Here is a 21,176-nt window from a genome sequence, read left to right on the forward strand (position 1 = left end):
CTTCGACCCGGGGCGCCGAGCCGGCAGGAAGGAGGTGAACGTGCCCACCCGGCGACGCGCGGGCGAGGGCGCGGCCGGGCGCGCGCGGGGCCCTCTCCTACTGCCCGCCGCCGAGTTGCCGGCGGAATTGGCCACCCCCGCTAGTTCACAACTTCTCATTGGGGGGCGAGGGGGTGTGCGTACGGGTGTGAGAGAGAGCGTCAAAGAGAGAAGTTCATTGTTCACACCTCCTGGCTGTCGGCAGGCTGCCTTCCAGACGGTCCGATTGAGCGTGGTTCTGGGGATTGGGGCAGGTGGGTGGGCTGGGGAATCCATCTCGCAAGCATTTTTATTTGCAAAAATTAAACAGCAGAAAAGACAAAGCAACTATGAGTGTTTCCCAGGAAGTGGGGACTGAGATGGGTGTCGCCCCAGGCGGGCGGGCGGTGGCTGGGTGCCCCTCCAGGGGACAGCGCCCGTAGCCGAAGAAACCCTCAAGTCCTGCCTTGGCGCTTGGGGCTGGGCGAGCCTGATGAATTAACAGGCGTCTGTGCCACAGATCTGGGGGCGATTCGAGTTACTTTTCAGTGGTGGCGAGTAAGTCCCAAAGAACCGGACTGGCAAGCGAATGAATTTAAGGGGAGCGTTTTGTTGGTGAGCTGTGTATGGGCTGGGTTCAAAAAGCTGTACTCACTGTGGGATGTTGGCTTGTGCGCTTAATTGAAAATATTTTTTTCTCAAATTCCGTAATTTTTATTCTCTATATTTTTTAACTCATAGCAATTAAGAGAGCTTTTTGTGTTCTCAGGGGATAATGACTAAAATATTGCAATTGTGAAAATGGCTGTGATTGCTTTAAAGACAATGTAGGTTAGTGGGAGAGACAAATAGAGTGAGATTGGATTTTAAATGCCATCTGGCTTGGGATTCTTCTCATTGCGCGTTAAGAGCTCAGGCTCAAGACTCTCCTTTGCTATTGGCATTATTGGCATTACAAGATGCAGGTGGTTTCTTTCATTTCTGAGGGTTAGAATTTTTTTTCCCCATTTTTGTCTTTTTTTGCTTCGCATTGGAAATGCCTCATAAAGCTTATGATTTAAATATGCTTATTCTATATGTGCTCCACTACTTGGATGATGGAATCTTGCATGGTCTGAGAATAAGGATATTCCATTTATTTTTCACTGAAGTAATCAACTTTTTTCTCACCCTACTTTAGAAGAAAACCTTTAAAAGAGTAACAGGTCTCATTCTTTTAGCTCTTTTATTTCCTTTGCTACACCTTTCCACGTTTGAGTCTGTGAGATGCCCACTCTGTTTTAACCTGGTAAGGAATGTAATCAATCCCATTAGAGTACCTTCTAATGTGTTATAGACCATATGGCACAACCGTGGTTTCTACTTAAGAGTAAAATAGGTTTCAGAAACCCTTTTAAAATGGTACTCATTTGATGATAGTGGTCCAGTTTTCTCTCAAGAGACTTCATCCATTTCACTTTATTCCTATAATAAAACCTCCCAAGTTTATTAGTGTGAGCAGTGATTTTTGTCCCCTGCCCAGATATGGCTCCATTTTGATACCAGCTTGTTGGCCCATTAGCAGAGGTCACAAAGTTCAAAGGATGAGAACATTAGGCTGGATCTCTCAGCCTCACCGCTTCAATTCTATCACCTTGCCTCAATTTTCTCACCTATTGGGTGGGCATGATAATACCTATTTCACAGAATTGTAATAAATTTATTAATCTACCTGAAATTCACAGGTGAGGACATTTGATGAATGTCAATTATTAATTATCCACTTCACGGGTCATGGAAGAATGACTCCTTGAGTAAGAAGCAGTATGCAATACACTGATGTAGTTAGTGACATTTCTACTTCCCAGGGTGAAGGTGAGTCACCTTTATGCTTTAGGCTCCATCTTAATCTGTTCTGTGACCTTGCCTCTTAGCTTGGCTTTCTGTGTATGATCTCTCCCGGAAACACTTTTGCTATTGCACATGATCTGGGTCACCAGGGTAACAGGCCTTCTAGCCAGAGAGAGGAAAACGGGCAGTCAGTGTTGGATGGGATGCTTCAGGAAAACAGGGCCATATGGGGTGATGCTCTTCGAAATCTCTCTCAGTACAATGCTTATTGGAATGAATGAAATGCTAATTAGCTAATACAGACAAGCCTGATAGTAACTTCAAGATCCTTTTTAGATTGCTATATGTTTTTTTTTCATGTGATGTCTACCTTCTTACCTGAAAATATACAGTAGCCAAGGAGTTATTTGATCTCCCTGCTTCTATTCCCTTTTTATTTTATTCCCACACTGTAGCCAAGTTGATCATTTTAAAACTCTAATCTGATACTGTTCCTCCTCTGATTAAAATTCTTGAGGTACCCCCACTTAGCTGGATAAATCCATGGAGCTTGGTTCTGCCTGCCTTTCCAGCTTCTGCTTCATCTCCAAACACTTGGCTTGAGCCAGCTTTATTATACTATTGCTTTTCTGAATGGACATTTTTTTTTTTTGGACAGGGGACATGCTTCCTCCTTCCTCCCTTCCTTTTACCTGGCTAATTTTATTTATTCTTCAGTTCTCAGCTTACTGTGATCATTAATATTATTAGCTAACATTTATTGGGTACTTGTTATCTGCCATATACAGATTTGTGACATGTATTTCCTTAATACTCAACTCTTTGAGCTCAACACTATTTTTATTTCTATTTTAAAGTTGAGGGAGCTAAGGCTTAGATTAAATAAATTGGCCAAAGTTATAGAGTGAAATCAGGATTTGAATCCAGGTTTGCAGAACTCCTAAGCTATAGTCTCACACTCTGTGTCATTAGACATTAACTTTCCTGTGGATTGGTTCTCTGTTTTTTATTGGTGCATAATAATTGTACATAATAGAGGGTTTCATTATGGTGTATTGATATATACATATAACATAATTTGATCAGTTTTTCTCCATGCCTTCCCATATCCTCCCTTCCTTCCTGGATCCCTTCCTCTGTCCTCACGTGAAAACCTAGTGTTTGCCTCAGTGGGGCCTTCAGAGATTTATAAAACTCAGCTCCTGTGAACACAAAGCTTAAGTTTTAGTGAAAGAAACTGTATATATAGAAAATAAATAAATTATGTTAATTATCTAATAGCTCTGTGTCTTCAGGACTGTGTTTTTAATATGTTTATTATTTTGAAGATAAATAAATCAGTCTTGAAAAGACTATCATTTTTATTTTAGTTGTCAGTGGACCTTTATTTTATTTATTTATATGTGGTGCTGAGAATCGAACCTGGTACCTCACACATGCGAGGCAAGCCTCTACCACTGAACCACAAACTCACCCCCAAGCCTGTCATATTTTAAATGAATCCAACTTATTTTTAGGGGAAAAGGCCAATTCTTAAATACCAAAACATGTAAGTACATTCTCTAAAACCTGAGGTAGAACAAGTGACAGAATGTGATGATTGAGTTTTTAAAAAATAATTTAAAATTTTGTATAGGTTACACCTGCCTACAGTACCACGTTCAAAGTGTAAGAGAATATGCAATGAAAGCAAGCGTCACCTTGCCCTTCCATGTGGCTCTCCAGTCCCCTACCTTAGAAACAACTATCAATACCATTTTCTTGAGTTCCTTTCATAAGTTTTTTAGTACAAAATCAAATGATTAACAGGTAAAGCTTATTTTAAGCAAAGTTGTGACATGTATCCTGTGCCCTTTTGTCCCTTTATTAAGAATGATTTTATCCTTTCCCAGGTACCTAAGTATCAGTATGTGGGATAATTCTGACCAGGAGAAAAACCATACACACATATTCTCACAAAGTGATAATAGCTTTAATCTTTCCTTGATCATTTTAATTTTTGGACCTCTTTAGGAAGAATGCTTAGAACAAAGTTATAAATCCTGAAAGAGACTTAGGCATCAGGTAGGAGGATAGGGACATAAATGGAAGGAATGAGCATTATATATTTTGGTAGATGGTCCGTTTCTTTTAGGGCACTATTAGGACCTACATATTTTGGTTCTGGGTTTATTCTCTCACTAGGAAAAAGCAAAATTATGTTGATCCTAGAGGCTAGGTGAACAGGAGGATCGTGTCTAATAACAAGAACTAACAAATACCTAAGTTCTTAAGTGTATATGAATCTAAAAGATGGTATTAGTATTAGCCCTATTTAACAGACAAGAAAAATGAGGCTCAGTAACCAGGATTAAGTAACTTGACCAAAGTCATACACAGATAATAAGTTACAGAAGTGAGGTATTCATGGAAATGTGAAGGTCATTTTTTGCTTAAAGGGCTTATTGCCAATTGTGGTTAATCCTAACAGAATATTAAATAGACACAGAAGAACTGCTTGAAGTCTGTTTTGCACATTTATGATATACAACCTAACTTAGTTGTTAACTAAGTGAATCATTTTACTTGCTTTCTCTCAGGAATGAGAGTAAATTATTTTCATCTTAGTTAAAAAATAACAATTCAATCATTTACATGAACCTCCTAAGTTGCCTGGGCACAATTTGGTACATAATTGTGTCTTGTTTGCCAGCAGATAGGTATTTAGTTTTTTTAAATGCACATATTTTCCTCGAACTTCTGTTTTACTTCAGGAGAGGATACTGCCCTGAACCATAATTAGAAATTACTTTGTCACTGAGAAGGAAAGTGAACGTGCTGGAGGCTGTTCACATGGCAGCAGATTAACGGTTCTTGATAAATCATCACCTCCAACTGGTTAGAACAACTGTTCCTTTTCAGGATGTTTCTTTTTCAACTCTTTGCATGGCCTTGGCAATAATATTTAGAAATTGATATGTCCCAGAGACTGGGATCCATTCCATAATGCAATCTATCCTGTACAGTTGATCTTGAAAGCCTTAAAAATAAGAACAAAATGATGAGTAGGGAGTGACTTCTATTAGATACTATTAGCTGAAAATGAGCTTTCTGCAGAGATTCTCAGAATCATTAGAGAATCGTTATAAGACTAAGAAGGCAGGGATGGATTCCTTGTAATTCAGACATGCTGGAAAATTGCTTTTGCATGTATTTGAATTTTTATTAAGCTCAGATTTCTTCAAAATTAGTTTTATTATAGAAATGGTAGGTATATATCCATTAATGTAAACAGCAACCACAGAAAAATTTACTTAGACTTTAGAACAAACAGATTTATCTTCTGTTGAGATCTTTCACTGCTTTATGTCATAAATAAATTATTTGTGGCATATTATAACCTCAATATAAATTTGGATATATATGTGGGAAACATGAGTGCTGATTATTATTTATTTTTCTTATTAAAGTTTGTAACCATTTCAGAAATGGTTGAATGGTGATCTGGACATGTGGTAGTGTTCATTTCCCCTTATCAAGGGAGCATCATAATTAAAGATAGAATAGCTGAAACATTAATGAGACAAAGTATCTTTTATATAGAACACGGTGAATTGTTCACCCCAGGTAGTCTGTAATTGTTTATTTACCACAACTGAATCTCCTGATGTTCTGTCAGAATGTTCATCTGACCTTTGAAGTTGGCTTCCATTGATTTCCATAAACTGATAATAGATATTAAATCTGTCAGAGTCCTCAGATTCATTTCATAAGCAGGCATTTTCCATCTGAATAGACAAGCAGAAGTAATCTCAAACAACAAATCCCATTAAAAATTTCTTGCATATAATGTCATCCTAGTTCACTTTGTCATTGTCAAATAATTTAATAATGTCCATTGTCTTCCTGAAACTGAGTGCTGAAGGAGCAGTAGCATCACATAAGAAGGAATAAATCACCAGACTTTAGACCTCTGTTTCTAAATGTCTAGATCATCCAAGCAAGTATCACGAGAGAAATCAGTACATTGGAGTACAAAGATAAAAGTACAAAGTACTGCAGGTTTGGTTCAGTTTTACCCAGTGAATCAATATGGGCAATAACTTGACTCAGGTTTTATGCAAATTTAAGGGAATGCAACGTTTAAGCTCCTTTTTCAATGAAGAGGTATACATCTATATTTTTTGGATTTGGATATGTGTAAGTAAACAAACCTTTGTCTTCATTAAAATATTTTGCCTTGATTTCTTTGTTCTTATATTATAAAGAAATATGAAAGTTTTCTAATTTTGTGTGGCAGTAAGTATACCTGGGATGATTGCATTGAAAAGGACTTTGCTTTTGAAAGTAAAGGGATAATAATTGCATCACTCATGTATGTTTGTATTCAGTAAGTTTCTGTTACATGCCAGAAGCAATATTTGGTGCTGGGCAATGTAGATGAGTTAGATACCTCTAATGCCCTCAAGGATCTCATGGTGTAGCTAAGGATCACGTGGCAGACCCTTGTAGAAGAGTGTGACAAAGCTCTGCCTGGTACCGTGGATGCTTCAGGATATGTCTGACCCATACCAGGGCTTCTAGATGGAGCAGTTGTTGTGTGAGAATTAACTAGGGAAGGCAGGAAGGGCAGCCTTTTCAGATAAAGAAACCACATGAGATAGGATGGAGATGATAGTCCAGTGAAAATTAATTTTATTAATTTTGGAAAGGTGCAAAATTGAAAAAAAAAAAAGCACACTTCTGCCATTTAAGATCACTTAAAATTTCAGATACTTGATTCCAAGTTCACCAAGAGAACTACATTTATAGTACTAATTCTTGCTTTGGGGATAGAGGGATTTGGCTGCCTAGCAAATCTCTTGAAATTCCATAAGGGTCTTACTCCCTTTTCAGGATTCCTGATTAGCACACCTTAGAAACTATATAGTCAACCCTGGAGTGCACTTATGTTCACTGTAGGTCTGAGACTCATTTCTGGAAGTTGCCATTTAGACTCTGGAAAGGCACTTTTGGGGGTGAGGTCCTATAAGTTATAAGTATATTCTTTGGTGGGCAATCATTTTTCCCCTTGGCACATAATTTGGCATATTAGGATATATCAGGCAAATTTGACATCCTGTAGCACATATAACATTACCTGCGTCAGTGGCAGGTAGGAAAAGACTAATTTGTACTTGGTGTTGAAATGTGTTTTTATTCACAGATCTCTTCATCTTGGCAGTAGTCAGCCCTGAATCTCACACTAACATAAATCAAGAGCAGAATCTGAGTGGCATCTCTAATCAGGGTTAAACTTTGTATATGCTCCTGAAGGTAGAAGGTTGGGGAATACAACACTGTCCTGCAGATTAGAAGATGCTGGTTTTGGTTTCTGAAATGACATTAAAATCTAATATTGTTTTCAGCTTGAAAACATCATTCTTTTGAAACTCAGGTGGTGCTTGGGTGGAGAATATAGAATAAGAAAGGGATAAAGAGAAGTGGGAAGTGGTGGGGAGTCTGTGATAAGTTAGACTCATGAGAAGGGATTGGGGTTTGATGAATAAAAAATACTGGATGTTATTCAACCCAAGACATTATACTTTTTCCACTTAATTAACCAATCATATAAACTCATGTCTTGCTAATGGTAATCTATTACGAGATGAAGTTGAATCTGCTAAATCTATTTCACAAGCTCTGCTTACTCAACCATTCATAACACATTTAATGAATAATTTTTCCTATAGAAGATTTAAAATAAAAAGTCGTTGAAATCATCTAAGATCCTTAGACCTACATAATTTCTGCTATCACGTATCACTCATTAGTGTTTGCCAGTTTGTGTTTCTGTGGTAAATGTGAATCAATGGAAGATAGTAGAATGAATTGGACATAACTTTCATATGTTCATATATGAATACACAACCAGTGAAACTCTACATTATGTACAACCACAAGAATGGGATCCTAAGTTATATTCCATGTATATATAATATGTCAAAATATACTCTGCTGTCCTGTATATCTAAACAGAGCATTATTAAAAAATGTGGATCAATGGTCTAAAGTAAAGGAGAACAGTGGATATGAGGTATGTGCTGTAAGTTAGGTTTGCTATTGTAACCAAAAGTTTTGATTTGTCCAGGTGACTACTTCTTGTCCATAGATTTCCATCTTGATGCTGAACATTTTGTTTTGTCTTCCAAATTTTAACTTTTACCTTCAAAAACTTCACAAAGTTATTTTTCTATGTAAAGACAAAAAAAGTAAAAGATACCAACTTAAACATAGCCTTTCTGTAGTTAGCTCTGTACACAGTACAATATTGTTAGTCCTGTACAGTATACATGTAATTATTTTTTATCATGTAGAGATATGGTTGTGGTTAGCCTAGACATATTTGGTCTAAAATGATTGAAATAGTTAAAATTAGTGAGCTAATCCTAATGAAGTTACAAAATTATAATAACAGAAGATAACATGTCCATTTTATAATTCTTCTTTTTAGTCACAAGGGAACCATCATTTCAGGAAGAAAGAATAATTACATTTTGACTTTGGATCATATTTTAAGCCATTTAGGATATAATTTCTAGTTCAAGAGTTTTGTGTGGCGAAATTAAATCTAGTATATTCTAAAGAATCCAGGCCATTTTTGGTCTTGCTTTGGATATTTTTTGAACTTTCTGCATGCTGTCTTAATCCTCTGTCAGGGTTCCTATGCATACCAAGTCACATTGGATTTTTACTCACTTTGCTTGACTCTTTTCAGTCATGGTTTTCTGGCTGTTTAGACCCCTGTCCACTCAGAAAACTGGTATTGAGTACCTAATTCTCTGTGGCCTGGTACATGTGACTAGGAAACATGAAGAAAAAAAGATTGTCATCTTCACCATTTGCAAGAAACTGATTCTTCCTCTTCTTCTTTGGTGACATTGAGATAGGAAGGCATAGTTTTCCATCTGAACTTTCATCTTTTGCTTCTTTTTTAGAGTAGGATACCAGGGATTGAATTCACTGAGCCACATCCCCAGCTCCTTGTGTGTTTTATTTTGAGACAGGTTTTTTCTAAGTTGTTTAGGGTCTCTCTAAGTTGCTGAAACTGTCTTTGAACTTGTGATCTTCCTGCCTCAGCCTCCAGAGCCCCTGGGATTACAGGCATTTTTTTGTTTTGTTTTGTTTTGCATTTTTAAAATAGTAGATTCAGTGGCAGCAGTGCCAGGGGCCATATCTAGCAGGAGGGAACAGCTTCTCCCCAGCTTCTGTAGGTGGAGACTGAGACCCACACTGTCACCAAGAGGCCTCAGGGTTCAACATCAAGATTTGGTTGTGGATACTCTTGGAATGAAGATAGAAACTAAGCACACATTTTTTCCCCCTAGCTCAGAGAAGTCCAGCATGAGTACTAACACAGAATGTACCAAAAAAATTATAATTTTCATGTTATTCTCAGGTCAGTGCCTAAAGGCCTAGAAACGACCTTGAAAAACCACTGATTTCACCATCTTTCCTTCACACTTCCACAACATTAGACAGGTGTAAATCCAACCTTTATGTGAGAGTGGCCAAAGGGAATTTAATTTTCTTCCCTAAGTGTCCCATTTTAGAAATATTTCTTGGTGATGGTGCCTGTTAGGTATGAGACATTTGGTATGATGTGTAAGTTGGGATTGACTGTGACAAAGTATATGTACTGTTTTAGTAATGAGTGATTCCCTGTGATTACAGGGAAACTGGACATTTGATTTTCAATGGTAGCTTCTGATTCCCAGCTATGCAGCCTACTTCTAAGAGTGGAGTGTACTCCCTCACATGTGCCATTTTGTCCCCACAAAAAGAGTGCTTTGAAGATTTTGATAAAAGACATTAATGATAGAGGCAAACTATGTAGCTGTGACATTGTGAAATTGTGTGTTTGTTGGAATTATGTGGTTTGAAGCTATAATTACATGAGAAAAAAATGGGCAGTAAGATTGTCATATCCATCTCATTTTTCTTTTGTGAGCACTGAGCTGGATAACTGAATCCTCTGAATGGTTTGCAAGAAAACTGAGGATTAATATTGTTTCTAAACTGGACCCCCAAACAAACTTCTTGGGGGAGGGGGTGGGTAATAAGGATTTAAGTTACAGCATTTTCTTGAAAGTAAATGCAGAAAAACACAGGATACAGCCCATTGGTCTCGGTGCAGCTGAGGACTCAATTATGATTCGATCCACGCTCCCTGAAATGCTTTCCTGCCCTGAGGTCAGCCTAATGACTGGAAATGCTGCAAATGTAACAGCTACTGTCTCTTGGCCTATTTTAAAACACCCCTGCCACCACCACCACCACACATACAGTTTGTACACATTCTGAATCAGGTTTGGATAAAATCAGTTTCTAACAGTGACTTCCTTGTGAATAACACTTGGTGGTAAGGTAGGTTGACAGAAATGCTTAGAGGAATCCTTGAGTTACATTATTTTGATGATGTTCGAACCAGGATTTTTTTTTTTAATGAGTTATGCCTTTTTACTGGGCTCTTCCAATTTGTGATTGTCTCCATTAGGCCTTCTTTTTATCTTGTTTTCACCCTGGGGATGGGTTTTTTTTCTGGAGCTGTACGTGGGGCAGAGCGTATCTGCAGTTCCTAGAGCTTCCATACCCTTCTTTACCCTGCTCTTTTAGGGGAGCTCCTGGAACACCATGGACTGGTCTTTATACTTTGGGTCTGGCTGGTGATTTGTAAATAAGAAGTTTCAACTCATAAGTGGATCACAAACACACCCTAAGGGTCACTCCAGTGTTTTTGTTTGTTTGTTAGTAAATGAGCTGGAGTAGATGGAGTAGAATAGGAAATTTCAAGTGCATGTGTTACTCAGAGTATAGCCAGGTATTATTTCATGTAAACTTTGTTTCATTTAAAACACATTTACGCACACATGTATGTCCCCTTGCATGTTGTAGGTCACAAGGTAATGAATATTTCTCATCATGGGTCATTATCAAGAGATTTGAAATCTGCTTATCTAAGAGACCAAAACAAAACTTAAATAAGTACTGTCATTTTAGTTCTTGTTGCCATTCTTTGCCATTCCCAGAAATAATAGAATTTTAGTATGTGTCAGTGGTACTTGACTTCCATTGAGCAAATATGGGCAGTTTCGTCACAGGGTCCTGGGTATTTATTATTTAGTAGGAAGGTAAAGCTGCTTATCTATATCTAGGAAAATAGAAGAGATGGAGAGGAAGAAAAGAGAAGCATATAGTGTAGGTAGAAAGTTTTGGATTTTCCCAGTGACTAGGAATTGTCAAATATCAAGGACTCCTTCACTAATGCCATAGAGTATTTTCATACACTTAGAAGTGATGTGTTGGTTTGTAAATCAAATAATGTAATGTTGTGATATTATAGTCCAGGATGGCAGGTGTTCAGAAGCATACCACTGGCCACATGAGAGCCCACTACATTTTCATGTTTTGTTGGCCCCAGTCTCATTCCCACTGCTTCTACTTTTGCTTACCCCCCCCCACCACCACCACCACTGATCTGTCCACCATAAAGTTGTAGAAAGTTAGTTATAACTTTAAGACTTACCTGCAGAGGGTCTGAATCTCCTTTTAAATGGAGCCCCTTAGGCAATAAGTGTTTGTTGATCAGATGATGCATGCCTGGTCTAATGAGACCCTTCCCCAGGCAAGTATGAGTTGGTGACATTGACCAGGAACTAAACTAGAAGCCTTAAAACCTGTTCCTTAAATGCTGCGTGGCTGAGGGCCAGTAGGTGGCCAATGTGGGCTTTAGGATTTCTGTTTGTAAACTGAGGAATAATTCTGATCTCAATCAACCTCTTGGTGCTGAAGTTTAAATGAAGAAATGAACATGAGGGTAGTCTCTGAGGATCATGGCTGTGGGCATTGTGCATTGGCTGCCTCTGAACATTAAACTCAGCATCCACAGGAATAGGACCACAAGGACATCTAAAGACAGGCCCTCAGCCCCATAGTCCTCTCCAGAACCTTTAGAATCAGCTCTGATCTGCCCGAGATGGCTCCTCAGACTTCGGGTAGCAGGATCTGTATCAGTGGTTCTGAGTATGCCAATCTTTTTACCCTGTACCAAGGTACTAGTTAGCAAGTAGGACTCCCATGAGAAGCCCTCTTGTTATGAGAGACCCAGGAGATGAATTAGCATCAAAATATTCACCCTGTAAGTAGAAAAATAACTACCATTTATGGTGCTGTGTATTTTCTGATTTGTGTTTCCTACTTCATCTAACCCTTACAAAGCCCCAATTTTATAGACAGGAAAACTAAGGAAAAGTTACATTGAGTTACTTTAGGTCAAGTAGTTACTACGTATTTGTATTAGCCTGATTTATGTTGTTATAACAAAATACCTGAGACTGGGTGACTTATAAAGAGGTTTATTTAGCCACAATTCTAATGGATATTGTCCAAACGTGGTGCCAGAATCCTGGTGACGGCACCCTGGCTTTGTTGTAACATGGCAGAGAAAGGGAACTGGTTAGGTAGAGAAGGAGCATGTGGGTGAACAAGGAAGCAAGAGACCAGTGAAGAGCCCTCTTACTCTTTATGTAAAAACCCATTCTCTTGGGAGTTAATTCACTCCTTCCAGACAGGATCCACTCCTATGAGACAGCATTAATTCATTCATGGGGGTAGTCATGACCCAGTCACCTCCCTCTAGTTCCTATCTCTTCAAGGTTCCACCATCTCTTAACACCAACCACCATGCTTCTAGAACATGAAACTTCAATGGGAAAACTTAAGTTATATCCAAACTGTAGCAGTAGTGAAACAGATTGCAGTGAGGTCTTTCTGACTCAAAAGCCAGAGCATTTAGCAACTGTGCAAACCTGACTGTAGACACTTTGGGTTAGTGAGACCCTATTGATACAAATACCATAGCCGTGGTCTTGATGTCCCTGAGGGGAAGGTATCCTGTCTGTTAGGACATCAAGAAGAGTAAAGACAAAGGCTTCTCTTGATGGAGACAGGATTTCAGTTCAGCTTGACCTATACTGCTACCCCTTATCTCTAAGGGTAGCTTGGAAACCTTCCACATTCCAGGGAGTCAGGGGCAGTCATTGTTGATAGCCATGAATTTAGTCCAAGTTTAATATTTGTTGGCAGAGTTCTATTCCAAATAACTGTGCAACTCATGGAGAACCTTGACCTTAATATAAGAATAGAAGAGTGTGGTGAATAAGAGCCTGTAGAGGAATTCTGGGAATGTCCTAGCTCCAAAAAGGAACCCCCACTGGCTCTTTAGAGTGAAAAATAAGGGTTAATTCAATTTTCACACCTGCACGAGCTTTTGCTCACTTTCCTCATAGCCAACCAAAGGGGAAATTACATGAAAGTTGGGGCACAGATTGTCATTATTCTGGAAATAGATGTTGCCCTAAGTCTGTGTGTCTTGGTAAAACAGACCCCTGGTCAACAATACAAACAATAATATGAACCACAATGTAAACAAGAGACCACTTCTGTAATTTCTGTGCACCTCAGTTTTGTTTCAGGGAGTGGGGAAGCATACAGAAGTATGCTTGGACCTTGTTATCTCCATATGTGAGAAGAGGAAGGGCAGGATGACATGCCTGGCTTTGAATCCCTGCATCCCTTAGTCCCACAACTATGACCCTTTGCATCTCTGGTGACCTGGGAAGCCCTTAGTGTGTAAACCTTCTCTCTCCAATTCTGCTCTAGGCTTGGGACCAATATTACCTATGCACAGTAGAAATTATGATTTACCCAAGCTCTTGCTCCTGTTAGTGTAAATCTGAGTTTTTCTTATAAACAGTCCCTCTCCTTACTAGAGGATACTGGAATCCTGCCCAAATTCAAGCCCCATGGGTATCTGCCTTTGGCCAGCCCTGACTTCTGGACCCTGTAGTCTGCTGCTTTCTCTAACCTGCTCTTCTCAACCTCTTTGCTTCACCTCCCACTTGTTTCTACAACTGTGCTTTCCAGAGATTCAACCTTACCTACTTGAACTTCCACCCACAAAACATATATCTCCCTTGAGCTTAGGTCCAGTTTTCAGGTTCATTGATTCCTTTCAATGTGACCCACCTTCTCCCAGTTAATCCTTTCACCTGCAATGAACAGCAGTAATATAATTTATCATGTATTTATTTGCACCAGCACTTTAAATCCCATCATTCTTACTAGCTGTATTGGCTCCGTTCCAAGATCTGGAAGCAGTTTGGCTATACGCTGAGGAAATAAGGGACCCATTCATTAGCCAATGGGTCACCTGGTCAGCCTCATCATTTCTGCTGTTGGCCATGCCCCAACATGACCCTTCCTCATTTCATATGCTTATTTTGTGCCCTGGTTCTATTAACTGGGTTTACATCTTGACCCCTTCTGCTAATGTCCTGCCTAGACCTGAAGACTAACCCCTAATCCCTGTATGAGAGAATGCCTGAAACCTACTGCCAAGGCCTCTGGTGCCCTGTTCTGCCAGCCCTCTTATACATCTGTTGGGTTGTTTGGCCAACCCCAACATGCCTTACTCTGGCCTGTGCCCAGCAGCCTGGCCCCTCCTGAAGGGCCTCTGATGCCAGCTGTCATTCTGACTATTCTTCCTTTTGCCCAGACCTGGTCACTGGTCTTGAGCTGGACTCAGATCCAACATATGCTTTTATTTTCTAAAGCATTAGGTTCTACCTATTAGGAGGTTTGAGGTAAGGTGACTTGGCTAAAACATAACTTTAATTTTCCATCTTTTTCCTTACCTCCTGTGGTAGCTATCCATTAAATGCTACTTTTCTGACCTCATTTAATCAAGAAACTTCTTCTTGGAACTCTTCAGTAAACTGATACCAGCACAATTTAGCAAAATGGCATTTGCTAGTAGAAAAGTAATTTTATTGTATTTAATTAAACATATTAAAATATGATTGTATCAGTTGTCAAAACTGTATTTGTAGAGTTCCTGTGTTTTGTGTTCCTTTTTGTAAAAGAAAAATTTTTCACGTTATTGTAATTCCATATAGTACAGAACTGAACAAAGGAAGTGATGCAAATCCTTTAGCAGAAAGGTCAGTTGAGTCACTGGAGTGTCCTGAACCATGGTGGGAATGTGGGGCCGCTGTCAATGCACAGCACATTTCTTCAGATTAAGACGCCAGTCATTTGTGTGGAATTTTTCTTCTGAATATTTGGACTGAAGGAGAGTAGAGGGATATTCATTTGTAAACAAAGGTGGGTGGTGTGGGGAGGAAATGAATGCTTCATGGAACTCCAGAATAAAACAGATTCTCAGAACCTCTCACTTTTAATAATAATTATAATAATTCCTGCCATTCTTTATCTTTTAGAACAGAGGTGTTTGAGAGAATTGAAGAGCATGCTTAGGAATGATAAAAATGTGAATTCTGACTGGTGATCCAGGACAACCACTCAAAAGTGTCAGCCCTTGATATTTCTAACAAGAAGGGATAATGACTGTTCCATATCCTGATCATAATTGGTAGGCATTTACTGCAGAACACATGGCACTGAACAAGGTCTCCATGTCTTACTCAGGTCAATGTAAAATAAGAGACGAATATAGGAAAACAGCCGGCTCCTCTTGTGGATGATTTGAGTGAAGGGGAAAAGGTAGTTTTGCAGAGGAGAAATCATTCCAGTGTTTCCATCAAGAATTAGCCTGTTGATGAGGCACTTCAGAAAGCAAAGGCCGTTGTAACTTTTGATTAATATTTTGCATAATTCAGACTGACTAAACCTGCAATTCCTGGTAACTCAATTCCTGGTAACTCAGTTTGAATCTTTGGCAAGTCTTGGAATGAAATAGGATCTACCTCCAGGCTAAGACTAGCAATCATATTACTGGGATAGGGATTTTTAGGTTACAAATAACAGAGAACTAACCGTCCATGCCTACTGCAAGAAAAAGAGGAAGACTGTAATGTTAGACTCAAATTGAATCCACAAAATTATTAGGACCACAGAGTCTCTCTCTTGATGCTGTTGTTTCTCTCTGCGGAATGATACATTATGATTCTTTTCTCCTATTTGTCTATAACTTAAGCTTCCTTCTGGTTCACCCAGAGTTTCAGGGACCTATAATAATTTTTGTAAGCCGGTCAACCAAGTCATAGGTAGCTGGCCAGCCTGTGAATATACTGGATTTGGGGCAAGTGCCCAACCTTAATTCAGTCACCTTAGTTTCAGGGTTGAAGGTCATGGTAGGTTTCTTAGAACAGCATTCTGCTACCCATACAATGTATATAAATATTTAGGAAGGCATGGATGGTGTCTCCTTGCATAACTAGAATCCTGCTAGTAAGTGGATCCAAACACTATACTGTTGTGAAAGAAGTACCCTGGGTGGGAAGACCACAATCTAGTCTTTTATTTCTTTAGAGTTTTCCAATTCAAAGATGACCACCTTCCTTTATCTCCTGTTTAAAGGTGGCCCATCCTAAATCCCTTTAATGTGAATACCTCTCTCCTGCCCCCAGGGAAAGTTTTAAGACATAATATTAAAAGCTGTTGCTACAGGGGAGAGTGAACACCAAGAAGGGCAAATGGGAAGAGAGAAGAAGAAAAGGAAGAACTATCTAGAAATGAAGTCCTCAGTTTCCATCATAAATTTGATACATCTTCATCTTGCTCATCTATAAACTAGAAGATTGGGGGTGGGTTGGGGGCAAAGTTGAAGAAGTTAGGGAGGAGGGGAGGTGAGGTTGAAACTTGGAGGTCAAAGAACCAGTAGCAAAGTAATTGTGATGTTGTGCCTCAAGGTGGGTATTCCACCTTGATGTCCTTGATGTGATGTTGTCAAAGGATAGGACAAAAGGTGGACTTAAAATGCAGATGATCAAGTGGGCCTGGCTGGCTTTCAGCTTTCCCTTTTCCTGAAAGCATGCCAGTACACAAGCCCATGAGCAATCACTGTGGCATGACATATCAGCATGAGTGTCTCAACCTCAAACCAGCCTCAGTCAGAGATATACCAGAAAGCAAGCATCTGGGTGTTCCAGACAGTTTTACTGGGTTGTAGTATTTTGAATTTGCCATTTTAACAAATGGTCAGAGTTGCAGATGGCATTTAACTGTTGGGATAAATTCATCTGGCTTTAAAATGTAACATGATCTTTTCAATGAGCTCCTACCCTTTAGAAAGGACAGAAGGACTTCTTTATTCTTTTGTGCAACTTTACTTTTAGCATTATATCTCTCTCCTAATTTGTTGCCATATGGTCTGGCCTGCAGATCCACATATGTCAAGGTTCCTAAATATCTGGTCTTGGGCCAAGTGCTAACATTGCACAAATCACTAATCTTTTACCCTCTTTCTTGACAATTAAAAAATAACCTACTTGTTGAATCCCTGAATTCATTCTGTTAAACTTAACTCAGATGTCTCTCCTCCTTGAAGCACTCACAGACTCCTAGAGTTATTATATCCTATCTGCTTTAGTCAACCATAGTATCAACCTGGTATCATAGTCACTTACTTGCAAGATGTTCTCCTTCACTATCTGTGAGCTCTTCCTGCAGCTCCTGTGACTGTTTTGCTTCTGAACCTCCAGCACTGAGCACAGTGAGCGGCTTGCAGGCGGTGCTCAGTGAATGTTGGTTGAATTGAGTAGACTGTGTTCAGTACAGTTCAGCATTCACAATATTGTCAGGGCCCATTCTGTAGGGCCATCCCAAAGTGACAACTTTGGAAGAACACAGGATTTTGGGTCAGGATGCCTAGTTTTGTTCTTTAGGTGTGTGTGGCTTTGGCCCATGTCTCCCTGGATCTTGGTTTTCTCATATGTAAAATAGCATAAAGATTCTTACTGCTCAAGACTTGTGAAGATGAAATGAAAAAAAAATGTGGAAAGTCTTTATAATGTTAAAGAGTGTAGTTTATTAAGCCGAATATCTTCAAAACCATCCCTTTAGAATTTCAGAAAGTAATCGTCCTTAGATGTAATCCAAGACAGACCTTTCTTCTACTGAATCCTGCTCTGTAGCAAACATGTCATAGAGTTGAAAGCTACACTGTGGGGAGAATGTGAAACATGAAACATCTGGTATGGTGCTGAGCATGGAACAGTCAGGTCTTGCATGACAGCTGCCATTACAGTTACTACTGCTGTTATTAGATAATGTAACATTTCCTCAGCTGACTTAGAGGAACACACGTGGTGGTCTGAGCAGGGTAGGGCGTCTTCAACCTCTTGTCATTTCTGTAACCTTCTGTCCCTGCAGAGAACTGATTTCGTGTCTCCTTTCTCAGTCCTCTATAATCTTTTCTTGTGTACTGTGAGGATGACTTTGAGCTCAGAGAAGTGCTGAAAAATCCAGGCGAGTGTTGCTTTCCTCTTGAGCATGTGCTCATTCTCTTGTGATCTGTACTAGGATGATGAGGCCCTAAAAACATCTGCATTTTTCTGCAGGACTGATACGCTGCTTGGGGAGTTGGGGTGGAGATGGAAGCCTGTCAAGTACCTGATGCCATTGAGCCTTGTGAATTTGTGAAGAGGTTTTGTATTTGCCCTCTTTCTTTGCCTTTTTTTTTTTTTTTTAACCATTCTTAATTTTCCAGTCCTGCTTTTTGTTGGCTTCAGATGTGCTCACCAGAGTCCTGCCAGCTTTAGTTGGAAGGAATATATTTCCGAGCTTAGTTGGACATCAGTTTTTTTTGGGCCCTGCCCAGACTTTTGACAGAGAAGGTAGTGTTAAGGGGGTTGATGGTGTCTAGACAGTAAAATCAGAAACTGTGTAATTTATGTTGTATTACAGACATCCACTTCCCGGATTGGAAAAAGGAAACTGGCTTTTATCTAAGGAAGTTACATTAAAAACCGAAACCCCTGGGTATTTCTGACCTATGAAAAGTTGAAGCTTGAATAGTTTTATATAACACTCTCCAGCCCCCTCAGAGACAGGAATTATTGAGAATAGTACTTACACAGTACTAGAGATGAGAAATAAACTTCCAAGTTTCAGGAGACAATTCCAAAATTGTACAGCAATCCTCTCCAGCTACTCACCTCTGGTTAGACCTCCATGAGCTCACAAGGCAATCTGGGTACTACATATCAGTTTTAGAGGGATATTGGAGAGGAGAGAATCTAATAGCAAAAGAACTTGAAAGACGATTGAAAATCTGACTCAGGGACCCACACCTCCCCTACCAAAAAAAAAAAATCAGATTTTGCCATAAAGAAAAAGCATGCTTTTGATTAGAAACAATCATAATAAAAATAAAAACCTCATCAGATACTCAATATTCTGACTGAGGAAAAGAGTAAAAAGATAAAAATCTTAATAAGCAAGGCAAAATTTCTGTGGAACTAAATGTTTCTAAAGCCTATGACAGCTTTTGTTTTGTTTTGACCTGGATGATTATCCAGGTCCTCAATTACAACTCTGAGTCTCTTTTAGAAAAGTATAAATTCTGTGTAGAGCTATGAGGCATCATATCAAAAGCTGCCATCTGAGCTGTTTTATAATGCATGCATTCGAAATGCTACAGTCTTTGTTAGTATTATAAATTAAATTCGTGTTTTTCTGTCAATCTTTTAAAATATATTACTGTCTCTTAAAACAGGAAAATTAAGCATACAACTTCAGTCATCACTGAGGAATTATCTTGTTTTTCTTACCAGATTCTAGATTAGTCCACTAGGCTTAAAATCTAATTAATTATTCTTTTCTGCAGATTTTGCCTGGTCCTAATAGGCATTCAATAAGAGTGTTAGTTGAACCTATCTATTGAGTTGCTTCTAAATCTTAGATAGGAATCACTTTTAAAGTGTAGTAATTATACAATTAAAATTTGTAAAGTAGATAGTTTTTTAAAGTAGATAGTTTCCAATATTAAATTAAAAAGGAGTACAATGTATAGGGTGTTGGTTGCTAAATACTCGTGTATAATAAGGAGAAATCTCTGAAGCAGTCAGGGATTGTAATGAAAGCCTTTTCTACAGCTTTGTAGCCCTTTGGCAGGCGGACTTGGAGGTCAGAACTGTCTCAGACACTTGGGAAGCTGAAGTCATTTGCTCACACCAGTTTGGGATATTTAGGTTGTTGGCTTCCCAGGGTGAAAGTTTCACAGTTCTAGCATAATGCTGGAAGTATAGAGGTACAGTGGGAAATTCTCAATTAACTGGTGGATTATCTGTACAAAAGGACGTTTTTTGTAACCAGAATGAGCTGGGACATTTGTATCTTCCACTGCTAATTATGTTATAATGCAAAATTGCGAAACTGCCAAAATAACAATTGATAATAATAATCACCATTAACTAAGCGCTTACCACCAGCTCACTTAATAGTCACAACTACATGAATTTGTGAGTTTCTCTGTAGAGTTTCCGTGCTCTCTCTAGCTCAGAACTTTCTAGCCCTCCTGCTTCACATTCCTCCTTACCCCTACCATAATACTTATCGGAACAATTAGCCCAGGACTGTGAAGCCCAAAGAGATATTGGGCCCCATTATCAGCACATCCAGCAGAGCTCCTGCCGCCTTAGCACCACCCAGTGCCTGAGCCTTTCTGACCCAGGCTCACAGTGTGGCTGTATGGCCAAAGCACTTGTTTTCACCTCACCAGCAATGCAATGCAGTGATATGCCACAATTTTCCAAGGATGTTTTGGCTAAAAGCTTCATTTTTTAGTGCACCGCTCTGTTGGTCAGCTTTGATCACTGTGACCAAAATACCTGAACTCAAAAAGCTCAAAGGAAAAAAAAGATCTGTTTGGCTCATGTTTTCCAAAGTTTTGGTGCATGGTCAGCTGGCTTCGTTGCTCTTTAGGCCTGAGGTAAGGTGAAATTTCATGGTGGAAGGGCATGGTGAAGGAAAGCTGCATAGCTTACAGCAGGCAGGAAGGAGAAGAGAGGAGAGACTGGAGAAAAGATGGAGACAGACAGACACTGACAGGAGAGAAGATAAACCCTTACATGCCACACCCCCATTGACCAGCTTCCCTCAACAAGGTCCTGCCTTCCAGTAGTCTATTCAGTCACTGATAGGTTAATCCACTTAAGAGATCAGAGCCCCCATGATCCAATCACTTCCCAAAAGCCCCAACTCTGAACACATGCAACTTTGGGGGACATTCTAGATCCAAACCATAAAAACCCCAGTCTTAAGTTTCTGAAACACTACATAAACACTGAGTGAAATTAATAAAATATATTAGTTCTGGAATGGAAAACCTATTCAAAGGCATAGAAAAGAAGTGGATTTTCCTTCCTACAAAGAGTTTATTGGTTGCCAGGACAAAGCAGGGTTTTTCTCCTTTGATTCCCCTGATGACTTTGATGTACTGGAAAATAAAATATAGTACCTCCATATTTTCATAAATCATCCTGCTGTGTTTTTTTTTTTTTTTTTTT

General features: G+C 39.3%; 1 protein-coding gene across 1 annotated transcript in view; it reads left to right on the forward strand.

Annotated features, from left to right (window-relative positions):
• Positions 1–7: 7 nt before the first annotated feature.
• Positions 8–21,176, forward strand: part of Ddah1 (dimethylarginine dimethylaminohydrolase 1) — a 138,618-nt gene continuing 117,449 nt past the window's right edge. Inside the window, exon 1 of the mRNA XM_015504742.2 lies at positions 8–34. The gene's annotated coding sequence lies outside the window, so the exon portion shown is untranslated. The remainder of the gene's footprint in view (positions 35–21,176) is intronic.

The sequence above is a fragment of the Marmota marmota genome, unplaced genomic scaffold, assembly GCF_001458135.2.
Source record: "Marmota marmota marmota unplaced genomic scaffold, marMar, whole genome shotgun sequence".
In the NCBI taxonomy this organism is placed as follows: Eukaryota; Metazoa; Chordata; class Mammalia; order Rodentia; family Sciuridae; genus Marmota; species Marmota marmota.